This window comes from Podarcis gaigeae, assembly GCF_964106915.1.
Source record: "Podarcis gaigeae genome assembly, chromosome: 3".
Lineage (NCBI taxonomy): Eukaryota > Metazoa > Chordata > Lepidosauria > Squamata > Lacertidae > Podarcis > Podarcis gaigeae.
Window position 1 is genome coordinate 93830861 of NC_139680.1, and position 26275 is coordinate 93857135.

General features: G+C 41.6%; 2 long non-coding RNA genes across 4 annotated transcripts in view; both read right to left on the reverse strand.

Annotated features, from left to right (window-relative positions):
• LOC310842190 overlaps positions 1–147 on the reverse strand; it is a 44947-nt gene extending 44800 nt beyond the window's left edge. Inside the window, exon 1 of the long non-coding RNA XR_014562981.1 lies at positions 81–147. This is a non-coding gene — a long non-coding RNA (uncharacterized lncRNA). The remainder of the gene's footprint in view (positions 1–80) is intronic.
• A 7302-nt stretch (positions 148–7449) lies between these two features.
• On the reverse strand, positions 7450–26045 carry LOC310842153. Of its 3 annotated transcripts, none has more exons than XR_014562937.1 (4): positions 25957–26045; positions 23246–23493; positions 9384–9492; positions 7450–7534 (listed from the first exon to the last, which is right to left on the reverse strand). It is a non-coding gene; the product is annotated as an uncharacterized lncRNA (long non-coding RNA). The 3 variants fall into 3 exon arrangements; XR_014562938.1 differs by lacking the exon at positions 25957–26045 and adding an exon at positions 25015–25619; XR_014562939.1 differs by lacking the exon at positions 25957–26045 and adding an exon at positions 24336–24489.
• Positions 26046–26275: the final 230 nt, after the last annotated feature.

Here is a 26275-nt window from a genome sequence, read left to right on the forward strand (position 1 = left end):
ACAAACCCTACCAAATCACAGAAGAATAGCTGCTTTTCCTGCAATGACACCTATGACAGTTTGAAGTGTGCCTCACTTACCTGTGTTTTGTGGGCAAGTCCTCTGCAATTGCAGGCATGAGAAAGGTGCTCGTCAGTAGCATACCTGGCGTATTGCAGAAATGTAAGCCCAGGATTAGCTTTTGTGCTGTATGCATTTAAGGTTGAATGGGGTGAAATAAACAGGATTCACTTTCCTCCATGTGCTTCTGTTTATTGAACCATTGCGATTGGAGAGCCATGGAAAGAATTTCCTCTATTTGAAAATGAGACGTGTTGCTCATAAAGGAGTTCTCTTGCCCCTCTCCTTCTGAACTCCTGCCCATGTTTCCCTTATGCTTTATTAATTTTGCTTCTGGTAGGAAGCTCCAATCCATAGTTTTTCTCTGGCAAGACACACTATCATGTGCACTTTATTCAGGGTTGTTGTTGTTTTTGTTTAGTCGTTTAGTCGTGTCCGACTCTTCGTGACCTTATGGACCAGAGCACACCAGGCACTCCTATCTTCCACTGCCTCCCGCAGTTTGGTCAAACTCATGCTGGTAGCTTTGAGATCACAAAATGTCATGAGGCACTCTTTGGTCCATGATCTGCAATGCCTAGTGAAACCTGTGCTTTGTACTATCAATGCCACAAATCACCCACAGATCATCTGATACCCTCCAACATTTATCCAATGAAAATAGGGATGTCCTGAGGAAAAGTGAAGGAACGCGGGTGGCGCTGTGGTTTAAACCACAGCGCCTATGGCTTGCCAATCAGAAGGTCAGCAGTTTGAATCCCCATGACGGGATGAGCTCCCATTGTTTGGTCCCTGCTCCTGCCCACCTAGCAGTTCGAAAGCACAAAGTGCAAGTAGATAAATAAGTACAGCTCCAGTGGGAAGGTAAACGGCATTTCCGTGTGCTGCTCTGGTTCGCCAGAAGCGACTTAGTCGTGCTGGCCGCATGACCCGGAAGTTGTCTGTGGGCAAACACTGGCTCCCTTGGCCAGTAAAGTGAGATGAGCACCGCAACCCCAGAGTTGTCCTAACGGTCAAGGGTCCCTTTACCTTTAAGGAAAAGTGGTACATTCTGGGATCAAATCAGAAACCAGGATCCAGAACAGTCCCTGGAAAATATGGACACTTGGGGGGTTTGTCATTCTCAGTTTTCCTCTTGCCTTGGACTTTGCACAGATCAGTTGCATCATGACTAACAGGAAGCTGCTCTGTACCAACTCACACTATTTGGCCATTTACTCCTCTCCAGTGTCTCAGGCAGAAGTACTTCCCATCACCTGCTTCCATGATAATTTTTAGTGGAGATGTCAGGGACTGAACCTGCTGTCTTCTTCATTTAAAGCATGTGCTCTGACACTGGGCTATGGCCTTTTCCCATGAGAGCTCCCACATGCTCTGTGCCTGGGGTGGACTGGGACTAGTGCACTTACTTGGCTCCTGGTCTGCTTGGGCATCCAGGGGCTGGATTGTGCTTCTTATTGATTGGTTAGTCTTAATTGCAGGTGGCTAAGAGAACTGATGCAAGATGAAAGGGAAAGCATGACTTCACAATGCCTCCGAGTGACATAAACCTTACAAACAGAATAGCCAAGTTTACAGTAAGCAAGAAAGATGGCTAGGGTTAACTCAATATAATAGAGTGGGCTTTCAATCAGAGTTAAAATATGTCTTTTAAATGCAAATAAAGAAAAATGATGGGCATTCACGTGATTGACAGCCTCTCCAAATAGAAGTGTTGCTATAATTAAGCAATAATGTATGAGTGAGTGTACATTATGACAAATTGGAAGTTCGGCTGATTAGATTGAGCATATAAACTGTCAGTATAATTATCACATTTTAATCATTTTTCTCCATTTTTTTATAACAGCATTGTCTTCAGACTCATTTGGTGCTTATTAGATTGATATTCTAAGAGGAACCGCACAACATAAAACATGTCCTTTAACAGGATGAACTTTAGATAAGACTTCAGGTATGTCTATAAACATTTATAATGGTGGCTGTTGTGCCTTCACATCCTTTTTCATCCCGTGTGCCATTTAATGCCAGGCGCGTGTCCCTTTGATCATGATAGAATATGCTCAGCTTAAAATTATACCGTGAAATATGGCACTGGCCTACAATGAAATGCAAAGCGTGGAAGCAGTGTACACATGAGACAGCCTTGGCCAACCTGGTGCCCTCTAGATGTTTTGTAGTGCAGCTCCCATAACCCCCAGCTGGCATGTCTTGGATCTAAAAGGCACCATATGGTTGAAAGGGCTGTATGTGTTTAGCCTGGAGAGGAGAAGATTAAGCAAAGCAATGATCATGGTCTTCAGCTACAATGGTCTGTTTAATGTCTCTAGGAAGCCATGAGGTACAGTCATTTGAAGTGTTGGGGTACACTGATGACACACAGCACTATTGTATTGAGTCAGAAGAGGCTGTGTATTGTCTGGACTGTTGCTTGGGCATATAGCTTTCAACTTTCATATTTGAAAATAAGGGATCAGCAGCCAAAATAAGGGATCAGCAGCCTCACCTGTCCCAGGCACTGCTGTCTTCCACTGCCTCCTGTAGTTTGGTCAAACTCATGCTGGTAGCTTCGAGAACACTGTCCAACCATCTCGTCCTCATGGTTCAATGTTACTAGTGAGCAAAGTTACCCAGTCAGGATTTGAATCTTGGTCCTAACTTTTGGGGTTAAGTTAATTTTTAGCTGTCCATTAATACTGACAAACCGTATCTCCCATTCATCTCTCAGATCCCCTTGTAAATCTAAAGTACTGACCTCACCACATCCTGCAGTAAAAAAATTCCCCAAGTTAACTACACATTGTGTGAAGGTAAGTGTGTGAAGCTACAGCATTCCTACTATCAGCTTAAGTGACACATTCTTTCTCTCTCTCTCTCTCTCTCTCTCTCTCTCTCTCTCACACACACACACAGAGAGAGAGAGAGAGAGAGAGAGAGAGAGAGAGAGAGAGTAGATCCCCTCCAAGCCAAAGGCCCAAAGGCAGAAAGCCTAGCCAGCAGCCAAACGAAGCCTCAAGCGGTGGTTCCCACAGTGTAGCAACCCGGCAAAGGGATACAGCAGCAAGGAAAACCACACAGTCACCTCTCCGCTGGGAAACACTGAAGCAAAGGCGAGTCCCCAGGCAACGCGGCCGATTTGATCGGCACAAGGCATGCAAGCTCCACCCCCCAATCCTTCTCAGACTCCTTATTGGTGAGCAACGCAGCCAAGCAACGCAGTTGAGGAGCCTCCCTGGCCAGCAGGGAGGGAGAGGAGCTGCTTCCTTTGAAGTCTGGGAAATTTACGGGATATCAACAATCCGGGATAGCAGCAGGAAATGGCGCTGGAATAAGGGATTTTCCCACCAAATATGGGAAGGTTGACAGCTATGCTTGGGGACAGTGGTGAAGTGGATGCTAATAAGCAGAGCTTGAACCCAGGGAAGATGGAAGAGGTTCTCATGTCTAGGAGTATTGCTAGTTGTCTCTCTTCTGAATGGGGCTGTATTCCCTTTGAAAGAACAGGTTTGGAGTTTGTGTGTGCTCCTGGATCCATCTATTCATCGCTGGAGGCTCAGGTTACCTGATGTCATGGACTGGCTAGATACAGGGGAGTAGTGGGGAGTGTGGAATAAGGCTTCTGCTTCTGCCACTGCTTCTAGACATGTCTTTGCCACAGACTCTCCTGTTCACTATACCCTGTTATATCTTCAGCTTCCAACACCTCCTCTTCCCAGTCTTCTCCCTCTTCTCCCACTCATCACTCCCTACCACCACTCCCTGGGCGTTGAGCCTTCTTCCCTTAGGGGTTCCCTAGCTGGTGCCTTCCACAATTTCTCTGCATCCAACCAGCCCATGATACTGGTTTCAGCTTCCTCCTTATTAATCCCTATAGAAAACAAGGAGCAGGAAGGGGGGAAACTAGAATTAGATGGCTTCGTCTGTCATTGGCTATGGCTCCACCTGCTGTTGACCGTCCTACCTTCTGCCATTACCAGTCTCAATGGGCAGTAGTAGTACATCATTCAGAAGGCAAGGTTCACTGTGGATGTCCATTACAACACGCTGCCCAAACTAAATATTTTGGGGGAGAAAGGGAAATGCTATTTGCGCCTCTCACCCCTTCAAAAGATGGTTACTCTGTGTGGTATAAGAACCAAGAAAGGTGGACAACAAGAGAGCTGGTTTGGGTGGGAAGAGGACCAGTGAGTTGAAGCCCATGATCTATATAGCTTTGATCCAGAGAAGAACATGGCGGACACGTGTCTTTGATTAAGAACTGTCTTATTTCACAATAGGTGCTGCTCCTGCAGTTTTTTTTGCCTTCTGGTATAGAAATAGGGGGGGGGGGTTCCATGTGGAATGGGCAGATCTTCCCTCTGCTCTGGATTGGGGTGGTAAGCATGAGAGATCAGTTCTGCTTATTTTCAAAGAACTGAGTGGCATTCGCCAAATGGAACGAAACGAGAAACAAGTTCTCTTTCCAGAGCAGTTCTTCAAAGTAACTTCCCACGCACGTGTACAATATTACTCTACAGATTTGCTATTGAAATGAAATACTGCAGTGACCTTTTTAATTCCCCTGATTTTTTATAATCTTTGAAATTTAGCACAACAGCAGGAGTTTAATCATATTCACTGATATAAAAGCCAAAATAAGGCACCTCTACATTCAATTAGAGATATGACCTCCAAGGTGCCAGACTCTTCAGAGATTCTGTGAATGTCTCCAAGGACAATTACATCAATGAGGCATGGGGCTTCCTCCTCTCATTTCCTTCATCGCAACACAATCCTATGCATGTTTACATAAAAGGAGGTCCTGCTCAGTTTAGTAAGGCCCACTCCCAAGCAAATGGGCATAAAATGGCAGATTTAGAGCCAAATTACATGTTGTGTTACTAGTGTGTTTATTAGTGTGCACATTAATCAAAGCAGGCATTCTGCCACCAACCCCCCCCCCCCAAATAAGGGCTGCAGGATAGGATTAATCCTTCCTCCTCTCCAATTGTTGCTAAAAATCCTCCAAGATGCTACCCCCCACCCCCTTGCTTGCAGAGGTGTGCCTGCAAAAGGGTTCTCGGTATTATTACTATCATGATTTATTAATGATATCATATAATTTACTTGATATACCACTAATGCCAAAAATTGCATTCTAAGTGGTTTACAAATATAAAAACCAGTTATAGAAGCATTAATAGATCAGCATCCATAACTAAAATATGCAATAAAGCAAACCTATTTCTTATAGCCTGCTAGTAAATTTGGCACAAAAATATTGGCACGGTTGTTATACTGTATAACAAAATTTTAAAGTTTGGAAATGAGGTTGCTGTGATGATGATGATGATGGTTAAATCCACATAGCTGTGTATGAATCTATCTCCATTTTACTTTCACATGTGTGTGTGCCCATGATTTTTGTAAACCACTTTGAGGTTTTTCAAGTGGTATCTAAATTTTAAGAAGTAAATAATAATTTATAAGACATGACTTAATTCTGATGTTTTCCGACGGTGTAAATTTAAAAGTAAAACATTTACCAGGATCCATATTTCCCCACTAGAGTTCATTCTTATTTTTCCATGTTGGAAGAGTCACAAAAGATAAAGCTTTGCACACAGTTTTGTTCTGTATGCTGTTGTTTTCAATCGGCCTGAAAGGCCGAGGTTATCCTGCACCAGGCTTCCTCAACCTCGGCTCTCCAGATGTTTGGACACTACAATTCCCATCATCCCTGACCACTGGTCCTACTAGCTAGGGATTGTGGGAGTTGTAGGCCAAAAACATCTGGAGGGCCAAGGTTGAGGAAGCCTGTCCTGCATTATGGTGCTCCAGTATGTAATGTATCAAGAATTACATATGGCTTTTGCATGAATCTTGGTGCCTCAGTATTGAAAAAGCTTGTCACCTATACAAAAGTGTGAGATAGATTCCATTAAAAAAAAAAAAGGTGAGGGGGGAAACAAGTTTGAAAATAGACAACAAAAGGATTCAGGCATGCAAGCAAGAAACATGCAAGTAGAGTTTTTTAGTCTCACAACAACCCTGAGAAGTAGACTGAACAGAAAGCTAGAGACTCAGAATCAAAGAACTAAAGAATTGGAAGGGACTCTGAGGGCCATCTAGACCCACCTCCTATGATGCAGGAATCACAGCTAAAGCATCCATGACAAATGGTCACCCAACCTCTGCTTAAAAACTACCACGTTCCAAAGGAGTCCGTTCCACTGTTGAACAGCTTTTACTGTCAGAAAGTTATTTCTAAAGTTTAGTCGGAATCTCTCTCAAGAACAGGAGAAAACAAGCTTGCTCCATCTTCCATGTGACAGCTCTTTAGATATTTGAAGATAGCTATTCTATCTCTTCTCAGGTTTCCTCAACTGTTCATCATAAGGCTTGATTTCCAGACCACTGGTTGCACGCCTCTGCATACATTCCAGCTTGTCCATATGCTTCTTAAATTGTGGTGTTCAGAACTAGACACAGGACTCCAGACCAAGGCAGAATACAGCAGTACTATTACTTCCCTTGATCAGGACACTATACTTCTGTTGATGTAGCCTGGAATAGCATTAGCTTTTTTGGCTGCTGCATCACGCTGTTGACTCATGTTGGGGTTGTGTTCTACTAAGACCCCTAGATCTTTTTCACATGTACTACTAGTAAACCAGGTATCCTCGATCTTATATTTATGCAGCTTGTTATTCCTGCCTAAGTGTAGAACCTTACATTTGTCCCCACTGAAATTCATTTTGCTAGTTTGGGCCTAGTTCTCTAATCTGTTAAAGTCCCAATTCTGTCTTCTGCTGTGTTAGCTACCCCTCCCAGTTTGGCGCCATCTGCAAATTGGATGAGCATCCCCTCAATTCCTTCATCCAAGTCATCCAGGACGGAACCCTGTGACACCCCACTTGTCACTTTTTCCCAGGATGCTGAGGAACCATTAGTGTTCAGTCAGTCAACCAGCTACAAATTTATCTAACAGCAACCATGTGCAGCCCACATCTTACCAGCTTTTCCACAAGAATATCATGGGGGAGTTTGTTAAAAAAAACCTTACTGAAATCAAAATATACTATGTCCAAAGCATTCCCCTGATCCACCAAGCTTGTAACTCTATTTTCTAAAAAAGAAATGAAATTTGTCTGGCATGAATTGTTTTTGAGAAACCCATGCTAAGCCTTAGAAATTACAGCATCCTTTTCTAAGTGCTCACTTGCCTGAGATTACCCAGAAAGATTCATAGCAAAGAAAGGTCTTGAACTCAGATTTCTGACTTTCAAATCTGACATCTTTGCTGTTGTGCTTACTGTATCCCATTCATTAGGAGAACTGCAAGGTCAGAAAATGAGCATTTAGTGTGGAGCCCCTTAGTTTTTAAAACAACTTTAATTACTTGTTTTGTAGGTGTGCTCGTTTTGTTGGTGCATATGTTGAGATGTGTGCAAGCATTCATATACTGAACTGCATGCATATGTCCAGCCATTGCCTATCGAAGTGAAGATATCAGTAGAGTGATTGTCTTGTTCTTCCATACAATTTAACAATAAAAACATTCAGAGCCAATTGGATTTTTCATCAATCACCCTGATCACAGTGGCTGTATCAGCAAAGGGTTTAAGAGGGATGATCCGTTATGTCACTTGAGGCACGGGACAAAAACATCACTTTCAAAACATTAATGCCACAACAAAGCCGCTCCTTTTTTTGTCAACCTGGCATCAGTCAAAAGGCTTATGATGCAATTCCTGCCAAACAGGGTGAGCAGAAATGCTTGACAAGTCTCTTACACAGCTTGGCGAAATATCCTCTTCATTTCATGCCAGACATAAGTGGCAAACATTTTGGTCTTTACTCTGTATCAATCAGGGTGTATAACATTTTGCATTTGCAAAGTCAAAGTGGAGATTCTGAACGTTGGAAGGGTGGATGTTAATTTCCGCAATCTCTAGATCCCCAGCTTTCAGTTTGAAATTTTGTAATGATCGGCCACATAAACCATGGTTGTGCATGGTTTATCTGCCTTGACAAAAAGTGGCTCAACAGTCCTTAAACCCGTTTAAGTCTGGCTACAGTTCAGGATACTGTCATGCTGTTCAGTCATGCTGGCCACATGACCCGGAAGCTGTACGCCAGCTCCCTCGGCCAATAAAGCGAGATGAGCACCGCAACCCCAGAGTCGGCCATGACTGGACCTAATGATCAGGGGTCCCTTTACCTTTACAGTTCAGGATGCAAACCCACAGCTTGAAGGATATAATTATTATGCCTATATTGACATAATACTTAACCTGCTGGCATCCATCTGTCTTGAGAGACAGTGGAACGCACCTCCGGGGGTGAAGTCAAACCATTGTGTTGGCACCTAAGTGACCTCCCTGGAACACAAGCTTGGGCAGTATGCGTGGAGGTCCTGGGCTGCCCAGACAACAAGACTCCCCTCTCGACCTCGCTGATGCAGTCCAAAGGAAAGCAGAGCAGTATGTTCGGCACCAGCCTGGCTGCAGGAGTTGCCAAAAGGAGGCACATTACCCTTCCTCTAACACCCCATACACCCCAATAATATTTGACCATGGTTAACGCAACCCCCGTTTTTCTAATGTTGTATTTTAAAAGATCTGTAAGCAGCAGATCTCACTGGTGTGTCCCTATACATATTCTCTAGGGATAATTTAGCAAGATGCACCATGATTTCATTGTGCTATTTGGATCTTTACCAGAGTTAAAGCAAACATGGTTAGCATTTTGCAGGACGTCTCCATTTTACTAAAGACTTCTCAAGAAGCAAAAAAAGAGAAGTATTTGCCACAAATTTCCTGCTCAATACAGTATACCACTTTCCCTTCCAATAAATCCAGGAGAGTCCATGCTACCAACTTGCAAAGGATTCATGGTCAGTCAAACACTCCGTGACACACCTTTTGATAGATAGATGCTGTGATAATCTCATCTTCCATGCTATAGTACTTATGTTTACCATTAAGTCATTTGCCCATACTTATATCTTCTTGACATGTTTTGGTAGGCTGCAAACTATTAGAAAAATACATCAGAGTGGCAATAGCTTCTGAGGGGCTGAACATTCACACAGGGACCTTTAACAAGCAGTTTGTGGCCATTCATTACAAAATTTACTGCAAGATACTTTATGTGCTTCTGTATCCCACACATAAAGAACTGTGCAGTAGTTTCAATAAAATTTGTGTGAGATACTTTATGGGACTTAATCTTGGCAATGTGGTGCCATCAGGAAGACCTAGTATCTGTGTATTAGACTTCAATTTGGAAGATTTTCCTAGTAAATGGCTAAATCATTATTCAGTTGAATGATAACTTACTGTAAACAGTATGTTGCTTCTGGATATATCACTTTTGATCAATAGGTTTTCTGTCTGACTCTGCATCTGTTAATATTGTAGAGTGGCTGGACTGAATGCTTCAAACAGTCTAAGTGGAAGGAGAGAGTTCATTAACAAAGATTCACTTTTTAAATATATCATAGGATTCACATATAAAGATGCAATATTAAGGCTGCAATCATGTCACATTATATACCAAGATAAGAGTCGGCTAATTAGTACATGTAAACTCAAAGCAGAAACTCTTTTTTTGGAGGAAACCATTCTCCACCACCCTGAAATCCAAAATCTGCCATCACATTTCACTTTTATGTACCAGTGATGCCCTCCAAATTTCTGACAACAGCTGATACAATGCAGACAAGCATGATGCTGACTGGGCTGTTGAAAGTTGAATCAGCACTTTTCAGTGGATTTAATATAAATTTTGAAGTCACATTTCACAGATTGAATTCCACAGCCACGTTATGTGATGCCAGATATGAATGGTAGAGATGAAAGGGGAGAAAGAGAAAATGCCAAATCACATTTGAATTTAGACTTAAAAAATCTAAATTGTTTCTGTGGCAATTGCACGGACTTTTCTGGCAAGAAGTTAATGTAGCAGTAGGAAGTCATGGAAATTTTTCATTGGCTGGCTGACTGATTTGATTTCTAGGCTGTCTTTCAGTCCTGAAGGATTGCTAAGACAGTGTCAGGGCCCAACTCTGAGCAATAGCCTGGTTCTTGGAGAGCAACTCAGATGAAGAGGAGCCAGTCAGGTCCATCTGACAAGCAGCAACACAGGCAGAAATGCTGGAAAACTACATGGGCCCTGACTTTATGAGGCCTGAGCCCATTGGATTGGAAGCCTCTGAATCAGGGACTCCTGCATCAGAAATGCTGGAGTCTAAATCCAGTCCCGTCCTCAAAGAACTGACCACGTAAGAACATAAGAGTCTCCTAAATCTGGTCCAGGATCCTGTTTTCACAGTGGCCAGCCAGATGCCTGTGGAAAGCCTGCAAGGAAGACACAAGCACAACAGCATTCTGCTCATGTAGCAACTGGTATTCAGAGGCATACTGCCTCTCACTGTGGTGACAGAACATAGCCATCATGGCTAAGGACCCACGCCAGGGACCCAAAACCCCAGGTCAACCCATTAAGACAGCAATGAGCCTGGAGGGAAAATGCAAATGCCTTCTCTTTCTTTCTAATCTGTAACCTAACCAAGCCACCCATGGTTCATTTGACTGACTTAGAGGCCAGACAATGGAAGCCCCATGCCTGAGAAACTGCTGCCATCAGTATTCACATCAACAGACTTCACACTCCTCAAGTTACTGAGCCTATAAGAGTTATCTGCTTTAAAACATTATGGCCAAGTCTTTGATGGATGTTTCCTAGCCTCAATTATTTCAATCCTTATCACCTTGGCTTCCCTTCCTATTTGCGATCCCAGGTTCTGTCCCGAGTATTTTTGAAGAGTCACTGGCAGCCAGTGCCCATAATACTGTGATAAGCAGATCCATCACCTGCCTCAAAAAGACAACTTTTAATGTTCCACCATCTCCCATCATTGGCCTTTTCCTGGATGTTTCTATATAAGCATAGGCACCTTATTATTTAAGTGGTTGGATGCCTGATCCCCAATAATTCTTGAGGAACTGTTAGAGCCTCTTGTTCTGTCCAAGGCAGTGGTTCAGCTCAGGGATAATGTGGTTCTAGCCCAGTAGGGGCTTATGCTGAGCACAGAGGTCAGGGACACCAGATCATGTACCTCCAACACCAGTTTCAAATCCCAGCCTAACTCATATTCCAGCAAGGCAAGCTCAAACAAAGCAGAGAACAAGTCCAGATAAAGAAGGGCAGGGCAAAGCAGAGGTTCAAGATCAAAAGGCAAAAAATGTAAGGTGGGTGGAACCCTGGAAAGCTGGAAAGGAGCCTAGGCTTAACAGATGAAGAGAACTTTAAAAATTGAACAAATGAATAACAAAATCGGTCCAAGTGAAATTCCCACAAAGGAAATGTTCTTATCTCTTTGTTATTTGCCCACAATAAGCAGACTCACAACTAAATGTTGCAGTGTTTCCTCAGCCCCTAGAAACAAACCCTGTAAGGAGCTCCAACCAGCCTGGAACAGGAACCTAGAAGTGCAGATGTGCACAGATGTGGAGGCGGGAAAGGAAAAAGGACAGCCCTTTTTCATTTCTACCTTACTGAAACTACCCTGCACGGTGCTATTAAGTGCTCAAGGGCTCAGTGTTTTATTGCTGTATCATTTGGTATCTGGAGAGTGGAGAAGTGGCAATGTGCTTCCCCCCCTCCCCTGTCCCAAAGCTTTCACATACAGCATGGAGAAGATTCACAGATCCTCTTAACCCTAAGCTCCCTTCTAGGATACCACAAGCAGTTCAGGGATCAAACAAAGCAAGTCCTTCCATCCCTCTCTGAAATATACTCGGAGTTCAGTGCTGATTTCATGCTCTTTATTTCAGCTCATGGTAAACAGTGAGTGAGTGCTTTCCCCCAAAACCTCTGGTTATATATACAGTGGTACCTCGGGTTACATACGCTTCAGGTTACAGACTCCACTAACCCAGAAATAGTGCTTCAGGTTAAGAACTTTGCTTCAGGATGAGAACAGAAATCGTGCGCCGGCGGCACAGCAGCAGGAGGAGGCCTCATTAGCTAAAGTGGTGCTTCAGGTTAAGAACAGTTTCAGGTTAAGTACGGACCTCCGGAACGAATTAAGTACTTAACCTGAGGTACCACTGTACATTATTTACACAATGGGTCCCATGTGATTGGCTGATTCAACTCCCCTCCTGGAGCCTGAGTGGACTGTTCCTGCAGGCCAATCAGGATGCTGATTCACTTCCTCCTGGAGCCGGATTGGGCTGCTCCTGTAGGCCAATCAGGTTGCTGATTCACTTCCTCCTGGAGCCGGATTGGGCGGCTCCTGCAGACCAATCAGGTTGCTGCCTTCTAGGATCCTACTTGCCTATTGTTTTAAGATCCAAGCTCAGTACATAACACTCTCCACATTCCTTTAATCTGCAAAGTGAAGTCATCAACATTTCATAGGTCCTGGGAGTCACTGAGCATAGAAAGACCTGTCTTTTGGATTTTCAAAACTTTTATTTCCTATTACTTTATGAACAGAATACTTTAGGATTCCTGGGTTGCTCCTTGGTTATACAGAAACCTACCTGTTATGTCTGGCTGGCCCCTTTTTCTTTCAAACTGATGGTCGTGTGGCATGAGGCCACCCAAGTTTGCTAATAGAGGAAAGGATGCCAGAGCTCCATATCTGAATGTCTCAGAAAAGTATGAATAATACACACCATAGAATTAAAAAAATATCTATTTATCCTCTTTTATTCAATCTTTCTATTCTGTTCCTCCCTGGAGAACTATTTCAAAGGTTATCATGTTCATGTAGAATGGCACACACTGAGAATAACCACTTTATAACCGATGGATGGGTCAGTTTGTAGATTATTTTAGGTGTATTGTTTGCATAGCATCAAGTATATGAAAGTATCAGTTATCCTATAAAGCAATGGAAGAATGCAAGGATTTTTATTTCTAACCAATATCCCAAAATAACCATCCAAGAAGAAAGGGAAAGTCACGGCGCTGTATAGTTTTTGCCACAGAAGTTGAAGGCAGTTGCTTATAACTAGAGGCTGTAGAAATCTGCATGGCAAAACAGAGCTAGCCACAGCATTGGAGATACAGGGTGGGCAGGACAACCCCAGCTGATGTCAAGTTTATTTACATAATTTATTCTAGTTGCAGAACTTGTGGGAAAGTGATTAAATTCGGCATTCTAGAGACCCTTCCTTCCTTCCTCTCTGCTTGATGTGGCATAAAAACCCCTCACTTGTCTTGCTTTCTCCCACAAAGAAAGGTACTTTGAGATCAGAGGGGTAAATTCAGAGAAATGGCCATATGTTTTGGCACATAGACATTAAACCAATAGCAATCACCCCCAATAGCTCAGTTGGTTACAGCGTGGTGCTGATAATGCCAAGGTTTCAGGTTCCAACACTATGATTCTATTATCATTAGTATTATGACCACACAGAGATGTTGCAAGAACTCCAAATTCTCCACAGAAAAAAATTGAGAGGCTTTGAAAGTTTGTTAGGAAATGAAACTGTGATTTCCCATTTGCAATAAAACCAAGATTCGAAGCAGTCTTTCAACATTCTTGCTGCCTTTCAGGAAAGGCTGCCATTTCATTTCCAAGCCACCAGATGCCAGACGTCTACTGCAAATTTCTGTTCTATCACATATACAGGACAGACTCAGATGATCTTTCTATGCATTAATATATCCCTTCAGCAGAAATTCCCCGTCTTTTAAGCAGCGTGTTCTTGATGCTATTCATTTACTGTAACAATCCTTGATTATCCGCAAACTGTTTCTAAAGGTGATTACAATTTTGTCAAGGAATCCTTCTTTTTAAAGGACTGTGATTTTCCTCTTCGATCATTTCGCTTTACCCCTCTAGAACCCGCGCCAGATAATAAAATTCAGTCCTCAGTTGCATTAGGAACAATGGCATCTAATGTGTAGCAATAAAAGAAAATTAAAATCTTTCACATGAAAGACTAAATTAAATAGATTCAACAATTTAGCAGCCAGAAAAAACTATAAACATTACTCCTATACAGAGGAAGCCTGTCGTAAGAATATTTATTCTTAGATCAAGATCTAAAATGCAGTACATTTAAACCACATATGACTTTCATATAACAATTTTCTTTCCAATTTAGTAGCCATGGCATTTATGTTTTATTTGAAGAATAAATATTTTTTAAAAAAATATTTTGGTTCTTGAAATTGAAGTGGTTAAAATGTTTTTGGTTTTGTTTTCAAACGGCAGATATTCATTTACATTGTGGAGTGCAATTTATGAATATGCACATTTCCCCAACACATCCATAACTAAATGCTATTACGCCACAATTCATATGACACCAAGACTGTAAGCATGCAGAAAGACGTATCTATGAACAGAGACGTGTTGTTTTGGAAAAGAAAAAAATTGCAGCTCAAATAGCAATGTAAATTCTTTTCCCCGTTGCAACAGACACAGAATTTTGTATCGTGCTGTTTAAAAATAAACTTGTAATTCCATGTGCCAAAAGGACAGAACGGGAAGCTGGAGAAGGTATTTTTAAAACCCTCTTCCAATTAACAGAAAGGGATCCCCAGAGCCAAGTCATATTCATTAATTTAAAATGCTTGTACAAAACAAATCTTTCTAGATAAAACCCAAGTGTACTTGGATTAAAAAGATATATGTGCTGAAATGTATATACTGCAACGTTGCAGAGGGGGGGAGCACCTGTAAACACTGATATCAGACATTAATAAAAAAATATTCTGACACTTAATGCACAGTTTCTCATTAATAATTAAATTATTAATGATAATACAATAAAGCCATTTTGCCCTTATAAGACACATTCCTGCTGACGACTCGTTCTGTTTTCAACATTCCACTAAACAGAAAAATAAAAGGCTGGCTTTTCGAAAAGCAATACATGGTAAGATTATTCATCATTTATACTCAGCATAAAGTCTCCTTCAGAGTGAACTGTATTTTGGAGCAAATTATCCAATTAAACATATGATTGGTCTTTTTTTATATAAAAAAAATCACAGGATTTTATCACGAGTCAGAACATTACATTCAAATTTCTTTTCCGCATATACAGTTACAAAAAAAGTGAAGTGTGAGGAATTGTAATGAACCAGATAGACTAGTCTGGAGTCTTTTTTACATAATCCCTTCATGTAGAATCAGGACTTATTTGGGATTGACTGAATTGCCCGTGGATTTCAGAAATCATTGTTTGCTCTTGGTTCAAGGAAGAATAGTCTTTTTCTTGACATAAAAATGTCAAAAAGTTATATAATTATATTTTATGATACCATTATAATTTCTGTCCATTCTTTCAAAATATAGCATTAAGCTACTCCATTATCTTATCACTTTCTTAATCTTTCCCCTTTTACAAAAAGAATTGACAAAATTATCATTGATCTTCCACCAGATGTTGTACTGGATGCCCTTTTTTTTGCAAAATACCTTTGTTAATCTGACCTCTCTTAATGATTACGCACATATTCCTTAGTAACTGAATAAAACTTTTCTTTCACAAGATAGCAAGTGCTTAATCCTCATTATTGGGAATATGCTAAAACCTTGAATACTTGTCAAAGATTCATTTTATAATCCTGAGGTTGGTTTGCCTTTAGTGATTTACACAAGGGCTGCGATTACAATAATTGATTTATCCTGTACTTAAAATCTACTGGTGACATTAAAATGACATTAACCATTTTTTGCTGCTGGAGTTTGGATTTACTTTAAGGAGAGGTAAGATTTGTCATTACATATGTCTTAATAGAACACTTGTGACTTAAAACAGCTAGTTCAAATATAGCAGAATAGAAGAAAAGCTAAGTCTATCGAATTGAAGCAGCTTATTAAAACAACATCAGTTAAGGATGGAGAGCAAATTTGCTTTATTAACCTTTTTTTGCATGCTATCTGTTGACATAAAAACTTTGCTTTAAAGTGCAAGTGCTATACTCTCTAGATCTATTCCTCAAAAAGTATGAAAAGAGGAGATTTGCATAATAAAAAAGCATGTTTTATCTGGAGCGTTAAAGAATTTCAACATGCAAACATTCACATATATGTTCACAATTATCTCCTAAATGGAATATATAATCTGCCATAATTCTTCATTCGATATATTCTCATGCAAGAGGGGAAAGAATCATATGCTAGTTGTTGAAGCAATTCCTCACTGTGACATGTACTTCCATTTTCTTGAGTATGTTTCTTGAGGGTGTTTGACTTAAGGATTAGCTAAATGTCCCTCCCAAGGAAACTATGGTGTTTTCCCCCTCAGGTTCTGGTTTTCTGATAAGAAAAAGCTCTCACTGAATGCAGCAATTATTGCACCGAAAACTGGAATAAGGAATAATTTCTATTCAAGAAAAAAACCAGGATATAAATAATAATAATAAAAGAGTTTGGAACAGCTCTTTCCATACATGTCATGTTAGTTTTAATTATGCTTCATTAAAGCTCCTAGATAACTAATAGTGATTACCATGGTTGGTTCATTAACACTGTGATTTTAGCCACAGCTGAAAAACATGCTGTAAAAAGTTAATAAGGACCAAAAAAATAATAATCAAATATATTGCAGAAGGCACAGAAAGAACAAAGACAGTTTGAAATAATTATGAGGCCAAAAGCTGATCAGGTGAGCTGTCAAATGTTGCCAGCAACAAATCAAGTACAGTGTACGCAGAAAGAAATCTTGCTTTGCATATCTACTAACAAATTACCCATAAGGAATATACAGGAAGCTTCTCCATATACTTGAGAGTTTTGCAGATGCAGGGTGCCATGCAACTAATGTCAATGTGTGGAAGACTGAAAGGCATGATATTTTTGTATGAATGTTGAAGCTGGAAATAAGTTGCCTTTCCCTATTTTTTCACTGATTTGCATTGCGCTTCCATTTCCTATTAGGAACATAGGAAGCTGCCTAATATCAGACTACATTTGTGCTCCCCAGCCCAATAAGCCTACTATGACTGGGAGAGATTCTCCACGGTGTCTGGCAGAAGCCTTTCCCATCACCTGCTCTACGTCACCCTTTTTATCCAAAGAGACCAAGGACTGACGATGGGAGCATTCACATGCAAAGCAAGGCACTCGGTCGCTCACCATGGCCCTTCACCTGTTCTCAGATGTACCTTGGTCTCTACCGGGCAAATTAAACACAGCAACAGCATGTGTTAGAACTGGGTTGCCATCACTGCTATATAAAGCAAGGCAAAGCTAGGGTGATTTAAAAGTGCAGCATGAGTGAGTGGGTGGTAGAAATTATGTGCGGAACCTTTTCGCTTTCTTCATTCCTGCCCCCACCATTTCAAAACATGTCTCCTTTACTGTTTCTTTTGCCCATGAAACTCTTGTGTCTGAAAATAACCCTTAGTAGGAGAAAACTAGTGTTTTGGGGAGAGCAAAGTGGGAAGGGGAAGTTTCAGGACCTGCTTCTGCCTGTCTATGCCACACTGTAAATCCAGTCATCAGAGGCACTTCAGACATCAATTCTGGTTTCTCTCAGTTTCTCATTTTTCTAATCTTAAATGCAGGTCTCCGCATTTCCACAACAGTTTGCATTTTTTTAAAGAAGTCTTCATGAAAATCCACCTTAATTTTAGTGCAAATTTCTCCTAAAATACACATTAATATAAAATGTTTGCAAAGCAACCTTTCCCCAATATAATGCCTTTTGTGTGTTGTTTTCACTCATACATGCATTCATAGGGACACTTTACACTAGCATATGCATTTCTGTACACATTACTTGGCTAGAAAACTGCATTGCAAAATTCAGAGAAATTTGAATTTTGAAGGATTGCTGTGCTTCGGCTTGGATCTTTTATGGGAAAATGTGAATGAGGTATGTTTGCCTTTAAATGTGAACAGAATCAAATTGCTACCCCATTCCTATCCGAACCTCTTGGCCATCTGGGGTACACTGGGAAGTTACAGGGCACAGAACTTTTTCTGTGGAAATGCCCCAGCTTCGGAACAAGCTGTCCAGAGAAATTCACCTGGTACCCACTCTCCTGTCTTTCTGGTAACCTGCAAGGACCCTTTTACTTTCACAGGCTTCCTTTGATCTGTTGTTGTTGTTGTTGTTGTTGTTGCTGCTGCTGCTGTTAGAAGCCATCCTAACCACAATGGTTCACACAACCACCCCCCCACACACATTATACTTTGAAAGAAAATGTAAATGGCAGTGAGACGGGAGGGAGGAGCTCTGCCTCCTTCCATTGTGCTCTATGAGCCTCTGCACACATTCTCCATCCTTATATTTTTGCGTACACTGATGTAATGGGATAGCGGAGAGTGTCATTACTTTAGCACAATCTACATACATACAGTCTACATAAAACCTATAGGTGAGATTATTCATGGCTTTGGAGTAAGGCATTGCCATGCTGATAACTTCCAGGTTTGTTTGTGTTTTCAGCAAACTCAGGTGTTGGTTATGAAGCAGCCTTTGGCAGGTACGGCAAACTGGATGCTAACTTCCCCAGCAAGGGCCAGGAAAGGCTCCTCTCTGAAATACTAAAGAGCAACTGCTAATCAGTACAGTACAGAGAATATTGAGTTAGATGGGGAAACAGGTTTTTTTGTTTTAAACAGCAGTAGGAAACCCCTTATAGTCCATTTTGCCTGTCCCTCCAGGGGAAGGGAATTCCAAGACCGGTGAGCCACAACAGAGGAAGATCCCCTACCATATTGCCACTCGGTGGGCTAAACCCACTTGCAGTACCTGGGACTGTTTATATGGGAGAAGGCACTTTGACAGATAGGTAGGTCTTATCTGGGTCCAATGAGCAAGATCCTCTCTCAGTTTTAGCTGCATACCAAGTGTGTAGAAATCAATACTTTATCTTTGGTAGCCCCATTTGCACTCAACCACCTGTGCAGGTAAGCTGTGACTTAGCAAGGTATATCAGGAGCCAACAAACACCTTCAATTTCAATAGGACTAAGCATGTTTACTTAAAAGGAATCCCAACCAGGGCCAGCCCTACTGTAAGGCAGAGGGAGGCCAGGTAGCAGGTTCCAGGGGCGGCAGCAGCCCTCTGGCTATTCTTTCTAATCCCTCTGGTGGAGATGATGAACTATGGCTCACCTAGTCTGCTGTCCTTTAGGGGTACTGGAGAATGCAATCCTGTTGAATTCGGATTCAGCTACTAGTCTGGCCAGCTTCTGTTGTGGGTGGCACCTTGTCCTTTGCCTCAGGCAGCAAAATGTCTCCCACTGTGCTCAATGGAACTTATTCCTAAGTAAGCATGCATAGGACTGCAGCTTTACTTTATTTGAAGAATGAAACTATAAGCCATATCATGAGAACAATAGCTGTTAAAGTGTGTTGTGCTTCTAGGCAGTATTATATAGGAGTGGTGAAGCTCTGTTCCCAGTTTTGGAAACGGATGAACTCTGAATGTGCTACAGTCACAAATTACTCAAATATCCTCTAGCTATTGGGGACAATGTGTACATTTCTCAAGCACATACATTCATTGTATTTGCTGGTTCTCAATCTTGGCTGAAAATTATTATCCATTTTGTCAAAGGCGGAGTTCTATGTAAGTCAAAGGCTTGCATAATCTTACACTAAATTGATTTGCTTAAGAGATAATTTTAGCTATTTTCTATCAAGCGTATTTGGAAATAGTTGTACTGCTTTATGACAGGTGTGCAGATGCTAGCCATCCTATTTGGGGGGGGGGGGGAATGTTCTGTACAAACAGAAAACTGCAGGAAGCCTTGAGCAAACTAGCAAACCCAATTTCAGTTTCTTATTGAAATTCCCTTTCCCCACAACTCACTGAAACAGGTAAATATTACGGTGGATAAACTGCTTAAAAATGTTAATCAAATAAGCGTAGTGAATAACCAGATCTCTAGTCAGGAAAAACCCAAGTATGAAGTGCATTAAAGCAATCCTTCTTTCCTTCTTTATCTTGTCTTTGTTGATGGTTACAAAGAACGATATGACATGAGCTGAAACTTATTGGTAAACTTCTAAAAATGGGTAGGACCCAGACTTCACCTTCCATGGATGGGAAAGAAGGATCCCATTGCCAAAGAGAGAATGGATACAAAGGGAGGAACAATCATCTCTTCCTCCATGGATGGATGCATCATCCTTTGAGAGGAACTCGGTTAAGGGATGCTCCAGTTGGTGGAAGGGAAATCTGGATCCAACCCAATGGGAGGAATTCAGCTTGGCACTATATCCAAAGGTTAGCATTTCAGCTTGCAAGGTGGAATGATCCCCTTTTCTCCCCCACTGTTCTGGGGGTTTTCCTGACCGTCTCAAGCCAGTTTGGGAGCATGGGGGCACATGTGAGTGGAGATGGGGGAAGGGAAATGTCCTTGCATGAGCTTCTGCTAGTGAGACTCATTAGTTGAATCCGGTCCAATGTTTCTAACTGTAGTGAACTGAACCTCCATTTCTTTTCCATTTTCTTCCCCTCACGCTTTAAATTCAGGAAACTTTTGATCAACAGGCAAATTACACATGATTTAAGATTATTTTTCCTGAACTTAATCCATTCCAGAAGTCTGTTCCAAAATCAAAGCATTCCAAAACCAAGGCATGCTTTCCCATAGAAAGTAATGCAAAATGGATTAATGTGTTCCAGACTTTTAAAACTAACCCTTAAAACACCAGTTTAACATGAATTTAACTATCTATTGATATCTGCAATCTTACTATCTAACGAGACCACTGATCCATAAAATGAAAGCAATAATCAATGTACTGTACTATAAAACAAGTAAAACGGTATTGTAGATGATAAAAATTAAAATTAAAGCAATTTCTTACCTGCACTGATGATAGTCATTGTTTGGAAGGGGGCTTTTATCCATTTCCGCAGTCACACAATCAATCAATCTATCAATCAAATTAACTGAAAAAGCCTCAAAACCAAAAACGCAAAATAAATAGCTAAAACAAAAGCACCAAATATAAGCTCCAAATATCACCTCCGAACACTGCAATCAGAAACGGAAGGCTTGAATTACAATGGGGGGATGCAAATTAGCAGTGCAACAGGAAACACAAAAACCGAGGTACCACTGTAAACCCCATTTAAGCAGGGAGGGAATTCCAGGGCAAGGCTATTCACACCAACACCCTCTCCACTTCTACTGCTCCTCCTTTCATCTGACTGCTAGCTCTTCCAGGGAAATTCTGACTACCCTTCACCCTGTCATCTCAAGTACTGTATGAGATAATGAGCATGCTAGTGAGGATAGCAGTGTCTACCAGAGGCCAAAGTGAACAGCCACAGGTATCCAAAGTGTACCTCTTTAACCTCTCCCAATTTGTGTCTTATCTGGGTCAGAAACCAAAGTGCTAACCCACAATTTCCCATTAATTCCTGCTCCGAATTCCAATAATACTGTGAGTGAATAGAGCTTCTATTTTGCTTACATAGGGCCCTTCTGTGAGCCCCTAACTCTATGATATTTCCCTTTTATTTTACATCTGCAAATCCACAGCTTGGCAGAAGAATGCACATTACTTTCTCAGTTTAGCAAGGATCGCTGTAACCAAGAGTATTTTCATATTACACCAAAAAGTGCCTTTTGACTTTTTCATGGTTTTTATCCCATCTGTGATTGTTGTTATTGAGGTGGAATCTAGACACATATTTTTTAAAAGTCGTGAAAATGCTTTTTAAAAAAAATGTTTTGAAAAATATATTGAATATGCCATAGCTCATCATCCCCATCTAGTGTCACATTTGTATAATGCACTTTAAAACATTTTATTTGCAGCTGTATAGCTGAGTCCTAGGTGAGAATGTTTGGAAGAGATATTTAATTACAAGGCAGCCAGTTTAGACTACATAACACTTTACTGATATAAACCAAATTCAAACATGTTGATAATAATCAGAGAAACTCAAGTTATACCGTCATAGTTTAGGGCTCATCCATATGGGAGTTTAACATGAATTTGAAGCCACAAGTGCCTTAAATATTTGTACTTTGTCCACTTGATTCTCTCCCCATTCAGCAGGCAGCCTGCAGTTTCTCAACAGTAAATGTGGATTTTTTAAATTCTGGAAAAATCCGTATTGGGGGACTAAATACAATATAAAATTCCTTGTTACCCAACTGTGGATGCACTGTGTGGACAAGTTCTCTGGCAACATCTCCTACTTAGCCCTTCAGACTGTATTTTAAAATGTTGATTCTTATTTTACATTGTTTAGATGGAGCTGTTTCATTGTGAAACACCTAGATTTGCTTTTTTAATTAGATGATACAACTGCTACTAAATAAACAAGTTGTAATTTGTTTTGTGAATTAAACTCATAAAATATTCTGTTGATTATAAAAGGGTACCTGGTCTTTCTCAGAGTCTTTGAAATTCATTGCAACTATTCATTCTTTACAATTGATTTGACTTTGAGTTTCACTTGCAATGTGTTTCTTCAAGGACTCAAAGGAGGAAATAAAAACAGGTTAATGTATCTTTAATTACTGTGATAGAGGCCCATATGATGAACCTCCCAAGATGAGGCTGCCAAGATATTGCCTCTGGCCATAGCAGAAAACTGCCCCAGAGAACTTCCAAGAATAGGGCCAATTTGCCCTCCTACATCTTAACCTCTGGGATTGCAGGAAATGGTTGACCCAAGCCAACAAGAGTCTGCCTACAAGAGCTGCGACTGAGCTGCAGAAACAGAAATCAGAAAGCCACAGGACAACAAGGAGCATGAAAGTAGCAGATGAACATGCATGAAACAGAAACATGCATCAGATTTATACCTGAATTTTGAACAATTACTTTCCCCCTGTATCCAGTAGTACTTACCCCCAGAGTGGGAGGACACTTTTGGTACATGCTGCCTAGCCGGATTCCCAAGAGACTAGGTCTCTCAGAGATTCCTCAGAAGAGGCCCTTCATTTGCTACCCAACTCTCTCAGAAAACATTAAATTGATCCCACTCAGTCCACACAAGGAATTTGTTTTTCCATGTCATGGATCTTATGAGGAAGTGCTTTAGCTCAGTTTTAGGCTTTGTCTAAATTCTCGTTTGGCTTTTATTCTTATCAGTCTCATTTACAGGGATGGCTTTCTTTAAGAATGCCACCAGCAGCTAATGTTTCCTCCTAGGTTATATGGGGGGGAAAAACAGTTTCGCAGAAGACAAATTTTGTGTGAAAAGGGACTCCAGTTCAGTCCCTGACATCTCCCTTTACATACCCTCCAAGTGTCCCGATTTCCCAGGGACAGTCTCGTTATTACAAAAAGCCATCCTGGTTTCTGATTGGATCCTGGAATGTCCCTATTTCCCCTGCCCGCACCACTGCCTAGCTTTGGGGAGGAGGATGAGCTAGCGCTTGTCCTGAGCGACGACAATGGCAGCAGCTGTGACTTAAAGGAGCATCCTTTTGCCTCTCCACTCCCACTGGCCTCCTCCCTTATGAGTGTGCATCTTTCTTTTTGCAAATCTACCAAAGAATAAAATAAAATTGGGATTAACGGGTTTTCTACCAGTGTGGTAGCCAGTGTGGTGTAGTGGTTAAGAGCGGTAGTCTCGTAATCTGGGGAACCGGGGTCGAGTCTCCACTCCTCCACATGCAGCTGCTGGGTGACCTTGGGCCAGTCACACTTCTCTGAAGTCTCTCAGCCCCACTCACCTCACAGAGTGTTTGTTGTGGGGGAGGAAGGGAAAGGAGAATGTTAGCCGCTTTGAGACTCCTTAAAGGGAGTGAAAGGCGGGATATCAAATCCAAACTCTTCTTCTTCTTCTGAGGATGTTGGAGGATGTGCACGTTGCGTCCTGTTGCCTTAGTGGTGGTGGCACTCGCCCCTTTTCTGAGAGGAAATGCTCTGTCTGGGGCAGGCAATACAAAAAATGTGAGGTCTAGGAGGATCAGTTTGAGGGGATGGGGGCAGAGTGGGAAGTGTCCCTATTTTCATCTGAGGAATGTTGGAGCATATTCAGTTAGAGATGGAAAAGACAGCTAATGTCAGCCAGTTCTGAGGCAATGTGATAAGGCAGCTTCCTGGGATACGAAGGGCAGCTTCCAGACAAAAAACATTTTCAAGCATCTTGTTCGGTTTTCAGATCAGATTACCAACGAAGAGTGCAAAATAAATTATAAAGCTGCTGCCAAACTGGATGATAATGAAGTCATTGCAACTGCTAAAATGTCATTATTTGAAATCACATGTTGCAGACATCTCAAGTGGATAGGGAACTGCCTTTCTGGGCCTAGTCGTTCCACCTGGGCCCTGTCACTCCAAGAACCACAGCCTGCCCAATCAAGGCCTTGTCTTATGTTTTTACCCAAACACTAAATGAGCTCCATTACGAGGGTGGGTAATGGCTCCTGGGAAGCAGCGTTTGCTCTGGGGTCAGCTGCCCCAGGGACAGAGACAGACACAAAGCAGCCTGGTGAATAAAACTCATCCATTCCTCCCTACCTCCCACCCACCCAGCCACCCCCACTCCCCCTCTGTAACCTCTAAAAAGAAGCTGCTTTGGAGTCTCCTCTCATTTGCATGGGGAGATTTAATTTCCATCCCTTAAATATGACGAATTGCTGAGATTTCCTTCAGTTAATGCTTTTAACAGCTCCCAATAAACTTCATTAATCAGTCCAGCTCTAGGCCCAACGTGCAGCCTGGAAGCAGCTAATTTGCCTGATGAGCCTGAGACTTTAGTGAATAAACAGGTGGATAAGCTGAGGGTTTTATGGCCTTAATTACACTCTAATCAGTTCAACGCTTGGCGGGCAAAAAGGAAAGAGTGAAGAAGGAGGCAGCATGATCAGCCATCCCTTCATTATTATTATTTTTTCAACTGGTGCCTCATTTCTTCCACCATCCTCATCTTCTCCCGATTTTCTGATAGAAAAGGCAGGAAAAGGGGAGTGAAGTGAAACAGGGACATGTGTTTCTACGGTTTTAGGATAACCGACAAGATGGCTTTAAGCCGCCCTTCTACAATCTCTTAGTAATGCAACCTCTGTTGCCTTTTCCTCTGCATTTCTTTCACATTTCCTCTTTCTTTTCTTATTCATTCCTCAGTCTGTCCAAATTTACAAGAGGTCTTTGGGCTTCCTGGTTATATAGATCCATGTCATAGGACAGGGAATTATGTGGCCCTCCAGACCCTGTTGGACTACATTTCCTATCAGCTGCAGCCAGCATGGCCAGCTGTTAGGGATGATGGGAATTGTAGTCGAACAGCATATGCAGGGCTGTGGATTCCACATCACTGCCACAGGACAACAAGGCATTTATTTTAGAATAGGAGAGGATCTACATAACAGATTTCACAGCTGTGTTCAATGCCTTGAAGTTTGGAAATGCTTTCCCCTACTCATTGCCCCAGTTTTGTGTGGCTCTACCATTCGGCAGACTGAGGTGTCCACCTCAAGCAGCCAATCTTGGGCAGTCATGAAAGGGAAGCAAGTTGTTGTTGTTGTTATATTTTGAATTCCATGGTGCGGCACTTGTGGGGGTTTATGTCTCAGGTGCCAAATAACTTGGCCAGTCTTGGATATTATACACCCTAAATTGGTAGAGAGCTACAATCTGCTATTCAACCTCAGGCATCAAAATGTTTTGGCCCAGCACTGATGCAGCTAAATTTAGACACTGCTTTCTCAATTCAGCAATGTTCCCAACTCTAATATTATCTGGAAGCTTTGTACTCAAGGGTGATGTGCAATCCCAAAATCCATGAGCTAGTTTCACTTAAACAATGGTCAGGGAAAGGAATATGGGAATTACTGTAGAGCAGTGGTTAAGAGTGTTAAACAAGGACCAGGGAGACCTGGGTTCAAATCCTCCCTCAGACATAAAGTAGCTAGAGGAAAAGGGGGACAGAGTGTGAAGAAAGAGCTGTGAGTGGAGGGGGTCCCTCTTCCTATCCTTTGGACCCCTTGGGAAACTCAACAAACCTGTTGCACCTGGAACTGGGTGTGGCAAATGCAGATGAATGAGACCCAGCTGTGGGCAACCTGAGGAAGTACCATCCACCTTGGGTCTGCCCCTAAAAAGCAAGTCTAGAGTGAGAGACTAAGGGTGGATCTACACACAAGAAAAAAACACACTAAAAATAAGTCAGAAATTAAATCATTTATAACAAAAGAAAAGAAAACCCTATGTAAAAATCACATAGAAAATTTGTTTGCTCTCTGGTGCCATTTAGTGTTGCATGTCTACAACGCATTCAAAGTGTTGTTTGACTAATGCAGCTGAGTCCTAAAGATGATATCC